Source organism: Pongo abelii, chromosome 14, assembly GCF_028885655.2.
Source record: "Pongo abelii isolate AG06213 chromosome 14, NHGRI_mPonAbe1-v2.0_pri, whole genome shotgun sequence".
NCBI lineage: Eukaryota > Metazoa > Chordata > Mammalia > Primates > Hominidae > Pongo > Pongo abelii.
Window position 1 is genome coordinate 70,067,263 of NC_071999.2, and position 22,212 is coordinate 70,089,474.

Sequence of the window (22,212 nt, forward strand, 5' to 3'; positions counted from 1 at the left end):
TGAGAAAGATGAAATAGCAATATATTTGGGAAAATAAGAAATATAGTTATAAGTCACTCATGAATCAAAGAAGAAATATAAATAAAATTTTTAAAATATGTTTAACTAACTATTAATGGCAACACCACACATCAAAACAGAGGAGGCACGTAAATGTGTACTTTTACTAAAAATACTGATTTTTTCTACAGTTTTAGAAAGATTTCAAAGGTTATCAAAGAGTAAGATAAAATTAAGCATTTATTTTTAAAAGTAAAGTAAATCTAGATAACAATATAAAAATAACAAATATCTTAAACTTGGTCTTCATTAAGAGGATTTTTAAAAATAAAAATCAAAGAAAAGAAAGAATAGAAAAGAAAAAATAGTGAAGAAAAAATGAATAATAGAGATAGTCAATAAGAAAAAAAAGTAGAGTTTTTTCATTTTTTTTTTAATGCCTAATGAAAATGACAAGCATTCGGGAAGAAGAATAAGAAAAACAAGGGGACTTAGCAAGAGAGAGATTTTAGGGAGCCACTGATCAGTTCCCAAACTCTGCATTGCAGACTCTAACTCTGGGAGACTTCTTTTCTCCCCAACATTATTATCTGGCTCTATGACGTTTGGAGAGAAGATACAAACATAAACATCAGAAGTTAATGAAAGATAATACTCAAGTAAATGACAAGTGTTACAGAAGTTAATTAAAAATTATGGAAAACTTTAAATTTTCAATATTTGTATAAATGCATGAACTTCTAGAAATATATAACATTAAATTGATTCAAGCGAAAATTTAAACTGAATAATTCTATATAACAAATATGAATAATCAAACTTCTTCTATCAAAAATGAGACACAAGTAGATTCATTGACAAGTTGATGTAAATATTAAATCATACACAAAATCTTTCAGGATGGAAAAATAAGGAACACTACTTGAATTTTTTTTTTTCAGGTTCAAAACATAATTAATCTACAAATAAATAAGGGACAAAAAATTCACTAGTCTACAGATTATGCAGTACACTACTAAATTACCCATGCACCAAAAAAGAAATCACACAAAAACTAATTAAGAAAAGATGAACGTAAAAATCAAGAAAATATTAACTCAATGAGGTCATGGTACCCCTGTATCTGATGATGAAGAAACACACTTGAACCTTATGAATTACTGCCAAAACTGCTTTTTGACAGAGCTGACAATTATATTCATGTTAATTCAATAGTTCCAGGGATGTATTTTTGGTTTATTATTAAGTTTAATGCTGCAGTCTACTGTCAGCAATAATGCACATATTTTATTTAACTATATACTTACAGTACTTTCGAAATAAGTCAGAGGTAGATTTACCCAAAGAAACACCTGAAGGTAATACAGTGACATGGTTCAATGCCAGGAATCTTAAGTAATACTACTTAATTTCACATCCTACATAACCTTGTGGAAATTAGTTAACCTCTCTGACTCCTAGTTTACTCATCTGTTTGTTTAAATACACCTATTATATTACTTAAATATATACAAAATAAATGTATCAGTATAAAGTCTCATTGATGCTTTTCTTCTCCATATTAGCCACAGCTGTCTTCTAGTGACTTCTAGTGATAGTTAAATGTCCTAAGATAAGACATTCTTTCCATTTCATCCCCTTACTGTGAACTTTATTCTTATTCTTGTTTTCTAAGGTATCTTCTCTTTGCTTTCTCACTTTTCACTTATTATTATTCCAAGCAGAAAAAAAGTACTAGGATTTCAAGGATTTGTCATTAAAATATAAAAAAATATTAAATTATAGAAAAATAACTCGGGGGCCTGGGGTGGTGGCTCCTGCCTGTAATCCCAGCACTTTGGGAGGCCGAGGTGGGTAGATCACTTGACTTCAGGAGTTAGAGACCAGCCTGACCAACATGGTGAAATTCTGTTTCTACTAAAAATACAAAAATTAGCTGGTGGCAGGCGCCTATAATCCCAATTACTCTGGAGGCTGAGGCAGGAGAATTGCTTGAACCTACGAGGCGGAGGTTGCTGTGAGCTGAGATCAAGCCATTGCACTGCAGCCTGGGTTACAGAGTGAGACTCTGTCTCAAAAGAAAAAAAAAAAGAAAAAAGAAAGAAAGAAAAATAACTCAGATTACCCAGATATAAATTGAGAAATCAAAGTATTTGAAATTGAGAAAGAACTGGAAAGGTGACTAAATTGTCCAATTTTCACCTGGATGTTTGACACAGGAAGCTATCATATTATGAGCAGAAGTGACACATGAACTATTCTAAGGAGGCTCATCTCAACCTACCCTTGTTTCCTGGAATTTCCAAAAGCTCAGCTAATTAGTGAGTTCCCAGAAGTGCTGTCAACATACAAACACATTACATGCCCTCTTGACACAAAGTGATATATCTGGGAATACAAATGGTACCAAAAACTTGTTATTTGTCATTTAGGTCTAACTTACCGGTCACTGACATTTTACTTTATTCTACTTAAGTAAAATTTCCTAAACCTTTTAAATTCTGCTTATTGGAAATGCTTTAAAAGCTATATAATTATTTTACTTAATCAGTAAATTTGTAAAGAGGGCAAAGGTATCATACCACCTTAAAAAGGACTTTCTGAGATTGCTGTTTGGTATAAATATGAGATTATTTTAAGAAAGGACAAAACACCAATAAAATGGTTTTAAAAGAGAAATTTGTTGTCTTTTAATTAAAAACATGTTTTAGGCTCCCTTTTCCTTAAAATGTTTAGGCTGATTCTTCTGTTGACATGGGTCTATTAATTTCACTGATAACACTGATTTAAGTGTTAACACTGGGCAAGTATTAAATGACAAAATCAGCTTTAAAGTAACTAGCAATATCTTGAAAATTACAGATTTCTATATTTTCTCTTATATTTTCTGATGTTACCATTTTTGAGGGGAGAGTTTGTTGTTGTTGAGATTGATAATGATGCATATGTGAATTTTAATAAGATTCTCAGGATATATAAACTCTTGAGATTGCTGCTTGTCTTTCACTGATGAAAAGTTCTTGGAAAAAACACAGCAAAGAGTTTAAATTGAGAAAGTAAAGTGCTATTGTTTGCCGTGTGGGTGGATTTAGCAGTAAGTGAAACCTTCAGACAACTCCAGAAAGAGCTAATGTATCTAGTCACTGGTTTGTCTGTAGGAGAGTATAGGCTATCCTGATAGCCTTGTGTTAGAGGAATTATAAACAAAAGGGCTGGAGGAAACCAATATTTTTTAGGGATTTTGACAGGCATCCCATGGAGGAGCACATGTACAATACTTTATACCTGTCAAATGCCAGCCAGGTTAGTTGCTTTATCAGGAAAAAAAAAGCAAGCTGATAACTGAGAATTGTTTTCTGAAACATGATAAACACTATTTTTGTGAATGTATTCTCAGTAGTAGACATAGTGCTGCAACTTCTTTACTTGGAGGATAACAACAGATTATCATGAAGGTTTCAATTAAAGGAAAGCCTGTGTATCTCTGGAATATAACTGAATTGTTTCCATTTTTCTGTTGTATGGGAGCAATCTAGGAGATGCAAAGTGATAAAACATCTATAATGGTGGTTCACTTAGATGTAATAATGGCTTTAAGAGGAGATTGGTAAGTGATATATCCTTTCTAGATAAAGTCTCCATGGAACAAACTATATATTCAATGCCAAGAAAGAAATCCAGACATATGAAAAGTGTTCTTTTTAATTTTAGTACTTTTAAGAAAAAGTCACATGTGTTATTTTCTAGGATTCCTTTGCATACCACAGCAAGGACTTTTTCACTGTAAAATAAAATGAAAAGTTGATAAAGATGTAAGAAAACTTTGCCTGCCCAAGTCAATTATAGTCAGTTCCTCTGTGAGGCTAAAATGTTGACCATGTAATTTTTACCTAAGGCTCCACAGATGTGAAATAATTGAGCAAGAGGGATGATTGAATAAATTATTTTTAAGTTGCTACCAAATGGTACCCTGGGTGCACTATAGTGATAGAGGTCAACTAGACACTGATGAATGAGATTTTGGAATTATGCTTGCCTTTGGTGGGTTTTTAAAGAATTTCATTTTATCATTTTCAGGAAATGGGAGGTGGAAACTCATTCAACACAGTGCAATTTTCATCTTCACAGGAGAGCTGTTCGATTCCAAGTATGCAATTGAAAAAAAAGATCTTGCACTTTTCTGTAGGCTGTTTTGTAGGCAAAAGACCAGAAGCTAACTTTCATAATTACAATTAAATTTATCTGAAGTTTGACCAGTGACAAAGCAAACCCACTGATATTTCTTGCGTTAAGAATACAGTTTGTAAGGTACAGCAGCAAGTACACATCACAAAATGGGATTGTATATATACACACCTATATTCAACCAAATAGTCGTAACCTGCATCACTCCATTTCATAATTCAACGTATTTTGAATATTATCTCTGATAATTTTGGACTAAGAAATGTGTCCATGGACATCGATGTTTTTGACTATATAGCCAAGAGGTGATTTGCCTTATTTTCAGGGCTTCAAACATGTTCAGCCAAGACTTGTATTGTGATGCAGAAAAATATAGCAACTGAACCTAAATCTATTTCCACACTACTTACTCATCATTCAAAAAGCATTTATTTGAAGTCTAGTATACCATAAATTAAGACAGACACTCACACACTGATGAAACTACTGGTACACTATGTTCTCATTACCAATGTAATCTTTGGATAGATTTGAGGGTAGAAGATAGTGTGTACTTTCCTGTGTGTGGAACTCGATAGAACCCCTTTATGCATGAACAGAGCAAGCAAATACTATTCTTTAGTTTTTATCATTTAGATAAAAATTGGTAGATCATCTTGTACTCAAAATATCCCTTGAAAATAGGTGAGTGCTAAATGAAAAATCGTTACTAAAAATTCTGTTCTGATAAAATAAAAATAAAAAACTTTTCTGATAAGTAGCTGGTAGAATAGTCTTCTAAAAGGGAACTAGTCTTTCTGTTCTGCTTTGTATTTGGCTGGTTACAAGAATCTGAGAGAGAAGAGAATCAACAGAAGATGTGGATTTTTGTGGGAAAGATGGTAAAGATGTAAATTTTAAGAAAAGTTGATATTTATAAGCTCACTGCAACCTGAAATTGGCCTGAGGACAACCAGATAATTGTTAGTAGGCAGCCAAAACTAAATTTTGAGAATGAAATAAATGCTTTTAAAAAACCTGTCTCATTGTACAATTTTATGGCACTATAAAAATTGCAAGCCAGTAGCTGAGAGTTGATAATTGAAATATATAAGTTCTATAAATGTGTACAATTTTTTTTTTAAATTCAAAATTTATCAAAGAAATGCAAGTGAAGTCTATGGTATGATTTTTTTACCCTTGAAATTGACAATTATTATAAAGTATATTAACTTTTTTGAAGATGCCTGGAAAAATTGGTCACTAGGACTTTCCTAACAGGGAAGTAATTCAGTACATATTCTAATATGAAACTGAGGCAGGATAGTCAACCATGTCCTCAGGACATAGCAATCATGGAGACCACACCATCAATGCAAAAAGCCCCAGCATTTGCATCGCAGTCAACCTCATGCAAGCAAAGTTATCTCCAGTAAGGAATTTCCCGTGTAGAAAGCATGCACATTTTGATTTTACCTGTCCTGAGACTGAACCTTTGCTTATTATAATAGTAAAAAACACATCCCTGGGTGGAGATTTGAGATGCTAATACGACATGCAATGTAGGAACAAGCATGTACAGCTATTGCGCATGTACCCCCAGATGACCACTCAAAACATGCTTACTAGTAACACCTCTTTTCGCCCTCTTACGTATAATCGTGTAAGACTCATATAAAGGGAGTTTCCCCAGAAACAGTTAACGCTGTCTTACCCTTAGGAACAGTGCGCTGTCAATCATCTCTCTCAGAGTGTACTGTCTATTTTGCACCTAACTTTCAGAGTATTCTTTTTCCTTTGCAATAAATATCTCTATGCTGCATCTCCTTGCTGTGCATCTCTAAAATTCTTTTAAATTAAGAAGATAAGAACCGAGGTTTCACAACCGACATCAACACAACCTGGCAATATGTATGCAATCAATAAAGTCATTGAATGCCCTAGAAATAGGTGGGATTTGGTGCAAAAAATGTCCAACACTGTTGCATACTTGCCCCATGACCCTGAGCAAATTATTGACCCTCTCACTTGCCTCAGTTTCCACGTCTGAGGAGTTGAAATGGTAGTCACACTATGCACCTCATGGGGACATTGTCATGCTAAACATTTTAATTTCCATTAAGTGCTTAGATTGAAGCCTGGCCTATCAGATATACTCAGTAAGTGTCATATAATATTCACAAGCTCTAAAATGTTACTATCTAGTCATTCCACTCTCTGGGCATGGTTTCCCGAGAAAATTATCAAAGATACACGCAGAAATACATAAATAATGCAATTTTGAATAATATTTGTATAATCCAAATTCTAGAAACAGCAAAAACATCCAGCAATGGGCAACTGGCTAAACAAATGTGTCTATGGAGCCATTAAAGTATCTTTATGAAACAATTTTTTAAGTGCCACAGTACTGCATTTTTAAAAGGCCATAAAGAGCACATACAGAAAAAAAAATGTAGCTTTGGTTAGTAAAACACTTATAGCACAACTCAAAATAGAAAGAAATAACTCATATGTCAACAATAATTATTTTTTGATTGATAGATTGTGGGTGAGTTTTTACCATATGCACGCAAATATTTGGTAGTCTCTTCCATGTTTCTATGCATTATGGGTTAAATTGTGTCCCCTGATACAGTTTGGATATGTGTTCCTGAGAGGTGACACCGTGCTGGCAGTCCTCACAGCCGTCGCTCGCTCTTGGCGCCTCCTCTGCCTGGGCTTCCATTTTGGCGGCACTTGAGGAGGCCTTCAGCCCACCGCTGCACTGTGGGAGCCCCTTTCTGGGCTGGCCAAGGCCGGAGCCCACTCCCTCAGCTTGCAGGGAGGTGTGGAGGGAGAGGCGCGAGCAGGAACCGGGGCTGCAAGCGGCGCTTGCGGGCCAGCTGGAGTTCCGGGTGGGTGTGAGCTTGGTGGGCCTGCACTCGGAGCAGCCGGCCGGCCCTGCCGGCCCCGGGCAATGAGGGACTTAGCACCCGGGCCAGCAGCTGTGGAGGGTGTACTGGGTCCCCCAGCAGTGCCAGCCCACTGGCGCTGTGCTCGATTTCTCACCGGGCCTTAGCTGCTTTTCCGTGGGGCAGGCCTCGGGACTGCAGCCTGCCATGCCTGAGCCTTCCCCCGCCTCCGTGGGTTCCTGTGCAGCCCGAGCCTCCCCAACGAGCGCCGCCCCCTGCTCCATGGCACCCAGTCCCATCGACCACCCAAGGGCTGAGGAGTGCCAGCACACGGTGCGGGACTGGCAGGCAGCTCTACCTGCAGCCCCGGTGCGGGATCCACTAGGTGAAGCCAGCTGGGCTCCTGAGTCTGGTGAGGACGTGGAGAGTCTTTATATCTAGCTCAGGGATTGTAAACACACCAATCGGCACTCAGTATTTAGCTCAAGGTCTGTGAGTGCACCAATCGACACTCTGTATCTAGCTGCTCTGGTGGGGCCTTGGAGAACCTTTATGTCTAGCTCAGGGATTGTAAACACACCAATGGACACTCTGTAGCTAGCTGCTCTGGTGGGGCCTTGGAGAACGTTTATGTCTAACTCAGGGATTGTAAACACACCAATTGGCACTCTGTATTTAGCTCAAGGTCTGTGAGTGCACCAATCGACACTGTATCTAGCTGCCCTGGTGGGGCCTTGGAGAACCTTTATGTCTAGCTCAGGGATTGTAAACACACCAATCGGCACTCTGTATCTAGCTCAAGGTTTGTAAACACACCAATCAGCGCCCTGTGTTTAGCTCAAGGTTTGTGAGTGCGCCAATCGATACTCTGTATCTAGCTGCTCTGGTGGGGCCTTGGAGAGCCTGTGTGTCGAAACTCTGTATCTAGCTAATCTGATGGGGACATGGAGATCTCAGGGATTGTAAACGCACCAATCAGCACCCTGTCAAATCAGGCCACTCAGCTCTACCAATAAGCAGGATGTGGGTGGGGCCAGATAAGAGAATAAAAGCAGGCTGCCAGAGCCAGCATTGGCAACCCGCTCTGGTCCCATTCCACACTGGGAAGCTTTGTTCTTTTGCTCTTTGCAATAAATCTTGCTACTGCTCACTCTTTCGGTCCACGCTGCTTTTATGAGCTGTAACACTCACTGCGAAGTTCTGCAGCTTCACTCCTGAAGCCAGCAAGACCAAGAGCCCACCAGGAGGAACGAACAACTCCAGACATGCTGCCTTAAGAGCTGTAACACTCACAGTGGAGGTCTGCAGCTTCACTCCTGAACCAGCGAGACCATGAACCCACCAGAAGGAAGAAACTCCGAACACATCCGAACATCAGAAGGAACAAACTGCAGACGCACCACCTTAAGAGCTGTGACACTCACCGCGAGGGTCCGCGGCTTCATTCGTGAAGTCAGTGAGACCAAGAACCCACCAATTCTGGACACATTCCCATCCAAATCTTATGAAGAATTGTAATCCCTAGTGGTGGAAGTGGGGCCTGGTGGGAGGCGATTGGATTATGGGGGTGGATTTCTAATAAATGGTTTAGCACTATCCACTGGTGCTGTTCTCCTGATAGAGAGTTCTTGCAAGATCTGATTGTTTAAAGTGTAGTACCTCCCCCAACCCCTTGCTCTTTCTCTGGCTCTGTGACTTGCCTGTTCCCCCTTCACCTTCTGCCATGATTAAAAATTTCCTGCGGCCTCCCCAGAAGCCAAGCAGATGCCAGCACCAAACTTCCCACACAGTCTGCAGAACTGTGAACCAATTAAGCCTCTTTTCTTCATAAATTGCCCAGTCATGGGTATTTCTTTATAGCAATGCAAGAAGGGAATAATACATCCCCCTAAAATTGATATATGTTGAACTTTTAACTCCCAGTACTTCATTCAGAATCTGACCTCATTTAGAAATAGCATCATTGCAGAACTAATTAGTTATGATGAAGTCATACTAGAATAGTTGAGCTCTCAATCCAATATGACTTGTGTCTTTATTTTAAAAGGGATATTAGAGACAAGTACACACAGGGAGAGCACCACGTGCAGATGAAGACAGAGATCAGAATGATGCAGCAGAAAAGGTTGCCTGCAAAGCAGCAGAAGCTAGGAAAGGGGACTGGAAAAGATTTTTCTTCACAAACCTCAAAAGGAGCAAAACCTACCAACACTTTAATCTTGAACTTCTAGTCTCCAGAACTGTGAGACAATAAATTTCTGTTTTTTAAGCTGCCTGGTATGTGGCAATTTATTTTTTACAGCAGTCCTAGGAAACGAATACACTATGCTTTAAAGTTTTATGCACTAATTATGCTTCTTTGTAACAGGAAATAAAATACTTTGCTATATTTATGAATATCAGTGCTCATTACACAGAAGATTCCACTCTCCAAAAAGTCTCTTTCTTTTGGTTGTATTGACCCTGAAGAGGTCTATATCATTCTGTATGAGAAATAAGAAAATGTCGTGTTTTAATCGTGGCTAGATGCACTGAGCTTTATCTTGCCTTCAAAGACAGTTATTTCTTGGGGCAGTATAGAAGGAATTAAATTCATGTTTTGTCATTTTTTTTTCTAAGTAAATTCTAATTCCATTTATGTGTCAGTAAAAGGATTTTTTAAAAGAAAAATCATGACTCATAAAAATATACAATTTTACTTCAAAAACGCTATTTATTTCATTAATTAATGATGGCACCAGTAAGATATCACAGGTGGCTCAAAGGATAATCCAGAGAGCCACATATATTTTAACAAAAACGTAGACTGACATAAATTTAGAAATAGATGCGAAACTATAAAATTGCTTTCCACAGGAAAGTTCATTTGCATTTGCATTGTTTGTGTTTTAAAGAATTTATAGAGTTGTAAATTAGCTCATACAATGAAAGGCAGAGATAACCTGAGAGGATGCCCTAGACAATGCCTACATGTCTAACTAGCTACCAGTAATTTTCTTTGGTCCATTTCAAAGGCTTTTACAGTTTTTCCTTATAGTACTCTACTATGTTGGTTAATATTGTCACAGCTAGCCACATGTAGGTATTGAGCACTTGATATGTGCTTACTACTATTGAGAAACCAAAATTCTTAACACAACCTCACTAAACTAGTTGTTGTCAGAAAAAATGATTCAGATAGAATGATTTTTGCCTGCACAATGGTGTAACATTTTAACAAACTAATTTGAAATTTTATGTAGGCAGCGTGAATTACAGTGATACCTATACAAATCAAAATTTTAAATTAAAATACCCTTTACTGGTTGGGTGCGGTGGCTCACGCCTGTAATCCCAGCACTTTGGGAGGCCGAGGCAGGCAGACCATGAGGTCAGGAGTTCGAGACCAGCCTGGCCAATATGGTGAAATCCCACCTCTACTAAAAATACAAAAATTAGCTGGGCGTGGTGGCATGTGCCTGTAGTCCCAGCTGCTCGGGAGGCTGAGGCAGGAGAATTTCTTGAACCTGGGAGGCAGAGATTGCAGTGAGCCGAGATCAAGCCACTGCACTCCAGCCTGGGTGACAGAGTGAGACAACATCTCAAAATAAATAAATAAATAAATGAAATGCCCCTTACTTTAATTATACTCTATATTAGTTTTATATTGCTGTGGCAACAAACTGCAACAAACTTCATGGCTGAAAATAACATAAACTTATTATCTTACATTTTTAGAGGCCAGAAGTCCAAAATGGGTCTCACTGGGCTGTCGTGAAGGTGTGGGTGATGCTGAGCTCCTTGTGGAGTCTCTAGGGCACAATCCATTTCTTTGCCTATTTCAGTTTCTAGAGGACATCCACATTCCTTGGCTCACGACTCTATTCTACCATATTCCAGGGCAGCAGCATTAGGATCAGTTTTTCTTATACTACTGATTCTCTGGTTCTCTTCTGCCTCCCTTTTCCACTGAATAACACTAGTGATTACTTTGGGCCTACCCAGATAATAGAGAATAATATCTATATCTCAACCTTGATTTCATCTGCTACTGTAATTCCCTATTATCATACATGCAGGAAAAGATTAACTCAGCCCGGGTTGCACACATCCCTGCACATTATCAAGAAAGACTTGTTTCAAGAATTGGCCCCTGACTGGCTCCTGGGAACAGCTCTTGAATTCTATGGACTGTTCTACCTGATATGAATGTTTTTGTATGATTGTGACCTTGGCTCACACTATACTAATTTGATCACATATTTTATACTAAAAATATGCATTTATAGTGAACAGTTATTTTTGCTCTGGGGGTCAGGAATCTGAGCAGATGAGGTCAGTCATGCAGGCACTGTATGCCAATATGAGTGACCTCTCCACAAAAAATCCTGGACTCAAGATTCAGGTGAGCTTCCCTTGTGGGCAACATTTAAAATGTGTAGCTACACATCATTGTGGGGTAAATTAAGTGTGTCTTGTGAGTCTCCTCTGTGAAGAGACACCTAGAACCTAGGGCTTGGTTTCTTCTGAATTATATTTTTTGCACCTTTTTGCTTTGCTGATTTTAATCTGTGTTCTTTCCCTGTTATCAACTGTAAGCAGGAGCATAACAGTTTATGAGTCCCATGAGTCTTACTCTCAATGATTACTGAAAGTGAGCATAGTCTTGGGAAGCCCAAGTATACCATATAACCTTACATCATTATAGGTTCTGGAGATTAGGACATGGCCATATTGGAGGATTGCTAGTCTACCTACAACATAATATAGTTTAATTCATTTTTTTTAGCTTACAAATTAACTATGAACATTTTAAAAAATTAAAATAAATGCATACTTCTGAGCAGAATCAAGTGAAGATGCAGGAACTATTACCAGGAACGTCACAGTAAAAAGAGAAGAAGAGGAAGGGAAAGAATAGAAGAAGAGAACAAGAGGAACAAGAGGAAGAAAAGGAGGAAAGAGAAAGAGGAATGACATTGTAATTTGCTGCTACATGAGAGAATGTAAAGGTTCTTCTTTGCACAATAACTTTAAAGGTAATAAAGTAGACACTCTTAAAAGACACTACTTGCAGAGGCATAGTGAATTTATAAGAAGAGTCAAAAATAATCAGTAAAACTCATCACCTAAAATCTGAATTAAAGTAGAATAGAAGTTTCTTAATTTTAAACAAGATCTGAGCTTGTAAATTTGGAGAGGTGCAAAATACAAATAAGAAAACACTTTTTAGCTGAGGTATTCACTCAATATTTAAGTTGTATACATCTTAGAAATGTCAGAGAAAAGAAATTTTTTTTTGTAAGAGTGAGACACATTTATTAAACATTCAAACAATTAATTGCCTATAGAATACAAAACCTAGTTAATAATATCACAGATCAAAGGATTCAAAATTTGAAAAATCATATGTAGCTTTCTTTAGATTGAGTTCATGATATGAGACATTGACAAATTAATGTTGGGCATATGTTTTGTTTCAAATGACTTGTAGATTTAAGAAGAAATGTAATCAATTTGTGTCATATGAAATCAAACCATGGCACAGATGTTTTACAATCATTTTTGTCTCAGTATATTAAAAATAGGTTTTATTATCTTTGACCATGCTTTAGCTATATAGCTAAAATTTTGGCCTGGAATTTTAATACAAGAGACAGATAATTCTCTTATTGAATATGTTTGCCTCCATGGTACATATTAAACTTTTGTGCTCAGTTCTCTGAAATGGACACTCTATCCTGAGTGCAGTTGTAAAGAGTGCATTATGTATACATCCAAATGGTATGAATAATTGCTAGGTTATGAAAATGTTAAAAAAAAAAGACTATACTTTTTTAAATCTTGTGTTTACTTGTCAATGCTTATTTGGGTGAGTTGTGGAAAAATTTACAAAAATTTACAGTTAATTCCTCTTTAAGATTTTCTTGGAACAATAAGAATATTTGCCAAATAATTATCAAAGACAAAAAACATAGCGGTTTGATTTATGTTTACTTAATAATATCACCCTGCATATAGTAGTCTATAAGAATTTATGTCTACATAAAAACTTTCTTAATATAAATATATCATCATCATTTTATACACTTTTCCAATGTCCATCAACATGCAGATGATTTTAATTGTGATGGACAGGGACAGTGTTATGGCAGCAACAACTACAAAGAAAATTTAAAGAATGTTTCCTTGGTATTAATACCCCCAAAATTTCTTTTCAATTTTGCTTTTCAATTTATGCAATATCCTTTTGAATTCAATGTTAATTACAACAAATTGACTTTAGTATGAGTAAATTTCCTTAACTTGTATAGAGTTTTTAAAGTAATATACTATTACTTTCAAACCAGATTAATTATTCTAAAAAAATGAAAAAGTGCCATTATTGTATATGTGAATATCAATAGAATAAAATGTTTGGTATTTGATCTAGTTATCATAATACTTTTAAGTATATTAACTATACTTGAGTATGTAAGTTTACTGCTTTAATTGTATATTTTATGCCACCTAAATATAGGTCAACTATTCCTGATAAAATTTTAGCTCTGAATTGAGATATTTTATAAATGCGAAATAAAAGATGGAAACTTAGTTTGAAAAAAAGAATCTCATCTATTTCATTTATCATTTATATGAGTTTTATGTAGAATAATAATACTTAGAATATAATATTTTCAAATTATATTAGATTTAGATTAACTCACCTCTTTATTTTTTTTATGTGGCAATAAACATTTTCAAACTACACATGGGAATCGATTTATTTTTCTATTGTACAGTGTTGCTGTACTATAATGAATTTAAGGTATAATTGTACATATGTCATAATACCTTCAGGCTAATTACTTCATTAAGATGAACACAATTTTTTAAAGAACATTCTTTCTAGAGACCACAACATGGTCTCTAGTATTTTTGAATTGATAATCAATGTAAAAATGTCTAAAGCAAATAGTTGTTTTTTTCTTAAGAGGTCTAAAGTCTGGTCAAAGTGATTTTCCACAGAATTTCAATAACTATTGCATTGAAAAAAAATAGTCACAAAGAAAAGTTACCTCCAAAGGACTTTATCTTATTATTTAACTTCAAATTTCCATTTATTTATTACTCCTTTATATGCTAAGCAATTTTCTAAATGGAAAATGTCTACATTCATCACATTGTATATTCAGTTTGATTATCATATATTAAAACTGTTCATGTTGGCAATAATAGATACTTGACAAACGCAGAGACCATGAGAATCAAAGGGGTTACTGATCAGCCACTTCCTCACAGAATTAGATGTGTGCATGCACTTGCATGCTTTTTAGTACTTATTTTAAACTTTTTTTCCATATATAAAACCACGTTCTAAGACAGTTGGAAATTATTGACATTGCATGTGAGCCTTGGAATGAAACTGCTAGGTCAAAAAATATAAAACCTGTATTTTCATTGATGTCTTTAGTTAACTATGATAAAATTGATTATAAGAAAAACATGTATATCAGATTTAAATCAAAATGTATTTGAGGGAGGAATTGAGAAAGAATATGTCTGTGGGAGTTTTTAACAATGTTTCTAAGAAAACTCAACTTTTGGGAAATATTTGGAATCATCTGAAAGTCTAGATACATTTAATACATTTGTATTAACTGCTTTATCAGGATTTAATTGACAAACTGCACATATGTAAAATGCAAAATTGTATAAGTTTTGACATTTCTATGTAAAAGTTGATGATAGGCATTGGATCATTCTTGTGATACTTAACTAAAACAGAGTTGAAATGCCAGAAGATAGAGGCACTCAGGACTTAGAACATTGCCCCAAAAATGTAGTTCTCTGCAAGCCTGGCTGCTGACACTGCCTTTTGTAATCTGAAACCAGTTTCCCCTAATAGCTACTGAAATGACTAACTACAACACTAAGACTAATTTATCTACCTCCATCACTCACCAGTCTAAACTTGCTAGCTCCCTAGACCCTTACTAGTGCCAATAAACTTTCTCAAAGGGCAATATATAACATTTCTCCTTTTTGTAAAAATTCCAAATGCCTCTTCGTTTTTGGAACATGCCAAAAGGCACTACTCTGCATGTGTGTTCTTAATTGTGATTTTTTATTCCCAAATAAAATATTAATTTTAGAGATTTATCTTTACATTTTTACTTTTACTTCGACTTGTCTGTGTCAAGAAACTGAAGGGTCTGAGGATTTTTTTACTTATAAGCTAACAGGTTCGCATAATTACTTTGTGATTTATCTCTATTCTTGCTTTCATCAATAGCTCATTTTTTGTTATTAGTGATAATGTTACACTGTATGACTATACCAGAATTTATTTTGCCATTTACCTTTGCATTGTTTTTCAGTTTTAGCTACTACAAATAAAGTGCTATACACAATTGTGTCCAAGTTTTTTTTTTTTTCCTTTTTGAGACAGTCTTGTTCTGTCACCTAGGCTGGAGTGCAGTGGTGCAATCTTGGCTCACTGCAACCTCGGCCTCCCAGGTTCAAGCAATTCTCCTGCCTCAGCCTCCCGAGTAGCTGGGATTACCGGCATGCACACCCACGCCCAGTTAATTTTTGTATTTTTAGTAGAGATGGGTTTTCACCATTTTCCTCATGTTGGCCAGGCTGGTCTCGAACTCCTGAGCTGGTGATCTGCCCACCTTGGCCTCCCAAAGTGCTGGGATTACAGGCCTGAACCACTGCGCTCAGCCTCAATTTTTATATGAGTATTTTTTTCTCTTAAACAAACACCCAAGACTACAATGGCAGTACAACATGGTAAATTTATGTTAATATTTTGTGAAACTCTCAAAGTATTACCCAAGGTGGTTATATTATTTATAACTTTTACCAATAGTGCAGGAGATTTCCAGTTTTATCACATAGTCAACACTTGATACTGCCAGTCTTTTAATTGAAGACATTCTAATTGTTGCTAATGGTTTCATACTGTGGGCTTACTTTGCATTTCCTCAACTACTAATGATGGTAAGCATCTTTTCATGTGCATATGTATTACATAAATATGTGTGTGTGTATGTGTGAGTTTGCATGTAACCAACTTCCCTCAAAAACTACAAGATATATGTTTTCCACCTTTCCATATTTACAACTGCATTCTCATTGTATTCAAAATCGAGCTAGAAAATTTGACTTGTATTTTAAGTTCTTCCAAAATCTCCATTTTCTGAGCTCTACTGCTTATTTCTTATTCCACATTCTTTATCTGATATTAATTCTACTCTTATAATTCAAAGCCCTCATAAATGTGCCAATGACACCATCATAACACACTGAATGTCATGAGAAAACGGACTTCTGCTTTGTTGAAGAGGGAGACTTGAGGATAAGTTAAGATGCTTAAGACCTCAAGCAATAACATCAAAAGAGTTTGTTACCTCACCTAACAAGATGCTGGTAAATAGAGTAGTCCCGGGTTAACTCAGTAACTTGTATTGTTGCTAGGAGCCTCGTGCGTCCAAGTTTACATGTTGCCATTCTAAGCATTTTAGTTTCATCCTAAGATTTATCTTATTATGGGCTTAAAATGCTGCAACAACTCCAGATATTATATTCAACTGCACATGGTAGTAGGAAAATATAAAGATTCATGACTTCTCACTCTTTTTAAAATTGAGAAACTTTTCCAGAAATATCCCTAACAGACACTTCTCCCCTACATCACTTGCCTGAACTAGCAGCATTTCTTTTGCCAAATAATCACTGATAAAGAAATGTGAGCATATTTCCCCCAGATGAAGATGGTCATTCAAAAAAGAAGAGTAAACAGAGTTATTTTCAGAAGGAATGAGCTGAGGAATAATTCCAGGGTAGGAAAGGAACATCACAATAATTCCACGTAGTTCACTTTTGTTCACATGAACAAATACATGTTCATCAATGGTATAAAAATTATTTAAAGTGTGAATATACATATTTAAAAAATGGAAAATATGTCTTCTAACAAAGACATATATGCTTAATTTTATGCTTGATTTCTTAAATAGCAGAATTATATGAAAGGAAAGTTCTATTTGCAGTAGATACAAAATCAAAGATATTTGTCTGCATTTAATGGTTACTTTAGTATTCTTTAGTAGTAGTTGATTGGAGATTATTGTCCCACCTCAAAACAAAGTACCTTCACTTACTTAATACAAATACTTCAATTACTCTTCCAGATACTGAGACTGTGGTAGTTTATGCTAGATGAGTTCTTCAGTCATAGTCAGCTAGCTTTTGTTGTCTCAGTAAAGTTTGAAAATGCCCACATTAGCAGCGGTGGTCTAGTGACCAACTTCATCTAAGGCCCCTCTGGTTCTAGAACCTAAGAAATTATTCCTCTCACTATGCAGATGAAGTAGACATAAAGATATGAATTACCTTAAATGGCAGTTAGAAAATATGGCCCATGGGGAAAACTAGTCCACTGCATGCTTTTGCAAGTAAGGTTTTCTTGGACCATAATCATACAGAGTTATTTGTGTACAATCACTATATTCGCTCTGCCATGGCAGAACTGAAAAGTTGTGACAGAGGTTGTAATGCCACAAAAGCCTGCATTATTGTCACCTAACCCTTTAAAGAAAAATAATTGCTGACCTCTGCCTTAAATCAAGAAGAAATGAAGATACGAGACATTTGAAAATATATTAAGTAAGGTAAACTGGGTAAGTTCTGTGATTCAAGTGAAAAGAAATGGAATTCTGTCATCTCTGCGTTCTTTCCTGCACACATTTTTTACTCTCTTTTCTTTCCTGTATGTTATTTAGACTGAAACAAAAAGAAAATAGATTTTTGAAAAACATTCAACGGGCTTTTTAAAAGAAGTTTTCATATAGTGCACACACAAATACACATTCTAGAATATATAATTTAAAACAAGCTGGAGAACAGGATGGTAGAATATCAGTTATCTTATATGTTCTGTATTCTTAACAAAACATTGACTCTTCTTTCTATCCTTTCCAGATGTAGGAGGAATGTGGATCAGAAGGCACCTCAGGACACTAAAAGGTGCCAGTGTAGTTACATGTGCTGGCTGTTTCTTTATACCAATGAGAATGCAGGTAAGGCCATTCCGAACAGTACCAGGCAATATGAATAGTATTTAATAAATACTATTTGACAATATGAATATCATTTAATAAATATGGATAGTATTAGATCAATACTATTCATATTGAGATAAGATAAAGTAAGTTTCTTAATTTCTCCAAGGTTGAAATGATTAACTAATAAAGAGTATATGGGGTGGGGAAAATAAGTAGATGCATCCTGTAATATCTAGCATGTAGTCATTTGAAGAACATTTAACATGCAATTTTTATTTTTTAAAAGCTTCATTTGTTGTGTGTTTGTGTATGTATGGGCGTGTGTGTGTTTGTGTCAAATGAAAAAATAAAAGTAGATCAGAAAACTCTCATGATTTCAAAATTTCCCACAGCAAATTTATCTTATAGAAATAAAATATTGCTAATATCTCTATTGGCTTTAACAATATTCTAAAACTTTGCATATATTTGATTGAGTCAATATTTTGTAAATGCTTTCTAGAAATCATTGATAAGCAGGTTTAAAAAATAAATAAATAAATAAATGACAAATGAGAAATCTAGAAAGCCAATATGTTTTACTTTTACTGTTTCTTATTATATGCTTGAAACAACTTCACAAAATATTCATAGACCTAGAATTATAATGATCAATGTCTGATATTTACTAAGATGACTTTTTCTAATTATTATTAAATCTCAATTCTGTTCTTTTATGACATTTAGAGATATATAATAAAATCATTTATTAAAAAACAGAAAACTGGAAATATTTACCATAAACACAAAATTTTGATTATTATTATTATTGTAGAACAACACATGATTGAAAGACAAGGACTCACAGAAGCAAACAATAGCTTTCATGACCCTTTAAAATCTATTACAGACAATATTTCTGGAATTGAAATATTGATCATCTGAAATTTGTTCTAAGCATTCTGATATCAACTATGGGAAATAGGGAATTTAGTATGAATGTCAAGCAATTAGAATAGATCATGTTCTAAATCTTTTCTTACATAACATTTAAAAAATCATTTCAGAAACTATAGTGCTCTAATCATCTAATAAGAATTCAAGTGCAGTTTACTTCCTCCTTCTTGTTTAAGGGGGTAACCATGCTGCACATTTTACATTTCTTAAGGCAAATTTTCAGAAAGAAATATAGAAATAAGACATTCCCGTAGTCTATAAAAAATAACTTGACTCTATACTTAAAGAAAAAGCTATATTTTTCTATTAAGAAATTATGTTTAGAGTAAATAATCATTACTCTATTAGTTAATAAGGAGAACTGCTTACAATTTGTTTCTAGCCAAAGAAAATTCTAAGCTAGAGATAGGATTAACTAGTAACATCTTTGAGCACAAATCACATTAATGCGTACTGTTAAGGTCCTGCAGAGGATCTCCTGAATAATGCTAATATATCTGCTTTCCTTTCCATTCTCTTGTCACTACCTTATTTCAGTTTCTCCCTAATTTATGATTTCCTAGTTGTTTTTAGGATTTAAATTTGCCAGTTTTTCTTTTATTTTGATGGAGTTTCGCCTTTTCACCCAGGCTAAAGTGCAATGGCACAATCTCCGCTCACTGCAACCTTGGCCTCCTGGGTTCAAGCGATTCTCCTGCCTCAGCCTCCCAAGTATCTGGGATTCCAGGTGCCCGCCACCACGCCAAGCTATTTTTTATATTTTTAGTAGAGACGGGGTTTCACCATGCTGGACAGGTTGCTCTCAAACTCCTGAAAAATTGCCAATTTTTAAGTCTATTCTATCACTCTTGTCTTCTTCCACACAAATTGGATCATGAACTTTCTGCATATAAACCTTTAAGGACTTCCTTCAACTTTAACAGCATAGTACACATATAGTACATGATTGCTATGTTTTGAAGGTTTGTCCCCTCCAAAACTCATGTTGGAAGTTAATTGCCATTGTAACAATATTATGATAAGGGAAATTTCAGAGGTAATAGGGCCATGAAAGCACTGCCATTATGAGTGGGATTAATGCTATTATGAAAGAGCAAGCTCAGATCCATTTTGCTGCTTGGTTCTTCTGTCTTCTGCCATGTGAGCATCCAACCTTCCTCCAGACACCAAACTTGCTGATAACTTGACCTTTGATTTCTCAGCCTCAGAACTGTGAACCAATACATTTCTGTTTGTTATAAATTACTCAGTCTCAGATATTCTGTGACCACATCACTAAGACAATGATGATGTGATTTAGACTCCAGTCATCATTTTCATTTTAGTGTCTTTACACATTTTATTTCCTCCTGGATGACTCTTCCCCCCTTCTTCATCCAGCCACTTTGATTTTCCAATTCATTTAAAAAACTCAACTTAAATATCATATCCATCAGTATGCTTTTTTCTGAATCACATGACTTTTGTTTTCCTAGTGTTTTAACATCTTCCAATTATCTTGGAGTTCTTCATATTTATTAAATATTTATTTGCCGATCTTTTCCTCTACAAAATGTCTTTGAGGGCATGTGTTATGTTTTATTGGAATTTTTGTTCCTAGAGCCCATCTTAGTGCCTGGCAAATATTAGCTGTTTAAAAAGTATTTCATAAACTTTAATGAAGGCTGGTGAAATGTTAGAATAGAAATATTCAAGTTGAATGGATTAGATACATTTAAATTATACTCCTAACATTGTTTCTTCTTTTGTGTATCTCTGGCACTATGTTCATACCTCAGTTTCTGTAACACTGTTTATCAGTTACATAGAAAATCGATTTTAATTAATGTCAACAATGTTTATGGCTTTTAAAGTAGCTATCATTTCAAAGAGAAGGTACTTGTTTTCAGACAGAATAACCCAGCACAATGACTCACTCTCTGTATAGAGTAACTGAGTCAACATAAAGTTTTATTTACATTTTATATGTGTGTTGGGGACAGGGGAGACAGATCTCAAATCTGATGGAGAATACAGGGAGGACTACAGCTGAGGACATAGACCTGCAAGATCTGTGTTTCTGTTCCATGTGGGAGTGAACATAAAACAGATTAACTTTCATACTTTATTTCTCCATGTCATAATGTATTTTTTAACACTGTTTCCTTCATGAATTTTCATTATATACGTATTAACTTGTCTTATTACCTAAGAATGCTCTAATTTCAGAAGATGTATTCAGAAATGCAATCCCCTCGAGAACTTCATCTGGTTTCCAACAATCCTTTTGGGGGTGATGTTACTCAGTAGATTCAGTGTCTTTGAGGGTCTAGTGTTCCACTCAGCAGCATTTAGCAGGCAGGTTAGCATTTGCTTGAGAGTAACAGATGGAAAGTCAGGCTAGAGAAACATGACAAAATCTCAGATGGACTGAAGGTATATTATGCATGAGGCAAAGTGTACAAGAATAAGGCTGGAGGGTAAAGAGTGGCAAAACAACAAGTGATATAAGCTTTGCTAAAAAATTGGTTCATATCCAAATATCATTGAAAAAAAATAGTGCATTTTGTAAACAGAGTTTTGACATGGCCCATTCCTTTTATTTTATTAAACAAGGGACCAGATGCAGGAAGATTTTAATTGTTTAGTTAATGAAATGAACACATTTTTATTAAATGTCTACTATAGTTTTTGCAGACATTATGCTACACAAAGTTATCCAACAAGAAATTATAAGAGAAGAGTTTAAGACAGTTGTCATGAAGGTAGGAAGACAAGGATAAGCAAAGGAGAGTTACAAATAGTAGAAACTGTCAAGAAGATAAAGAAGTTAAAGGCAATAATCAGGATCCCCCCATGGGTAGATGAATATACGACAGTCTTCAATATATAAAATTCAGAGTTTTGCTCAAAATTATAGTAAAGAAAATCAATTGAGTTTTGGTCATTTTGAGGTTGAAGTGTCTTTTAATATTCCAGAGGACATGTTTGCATTCCACCACATATAGCTCCCTGGTGCCATAAAGTGAGGATTGTCTGGGAGAAAAATGTAGATTTAACAAGTAGTAAAAAAAAAAATTGTGAAAAAATGGACCCACATAGGTAACTCTTATAAATCCAGAAGTTCCATTAATAGGACATAGATTATTGTGTGAATAAAATATGCCTCACATAAAAAAACTATGAAAAAATTATTTATTTCTCAT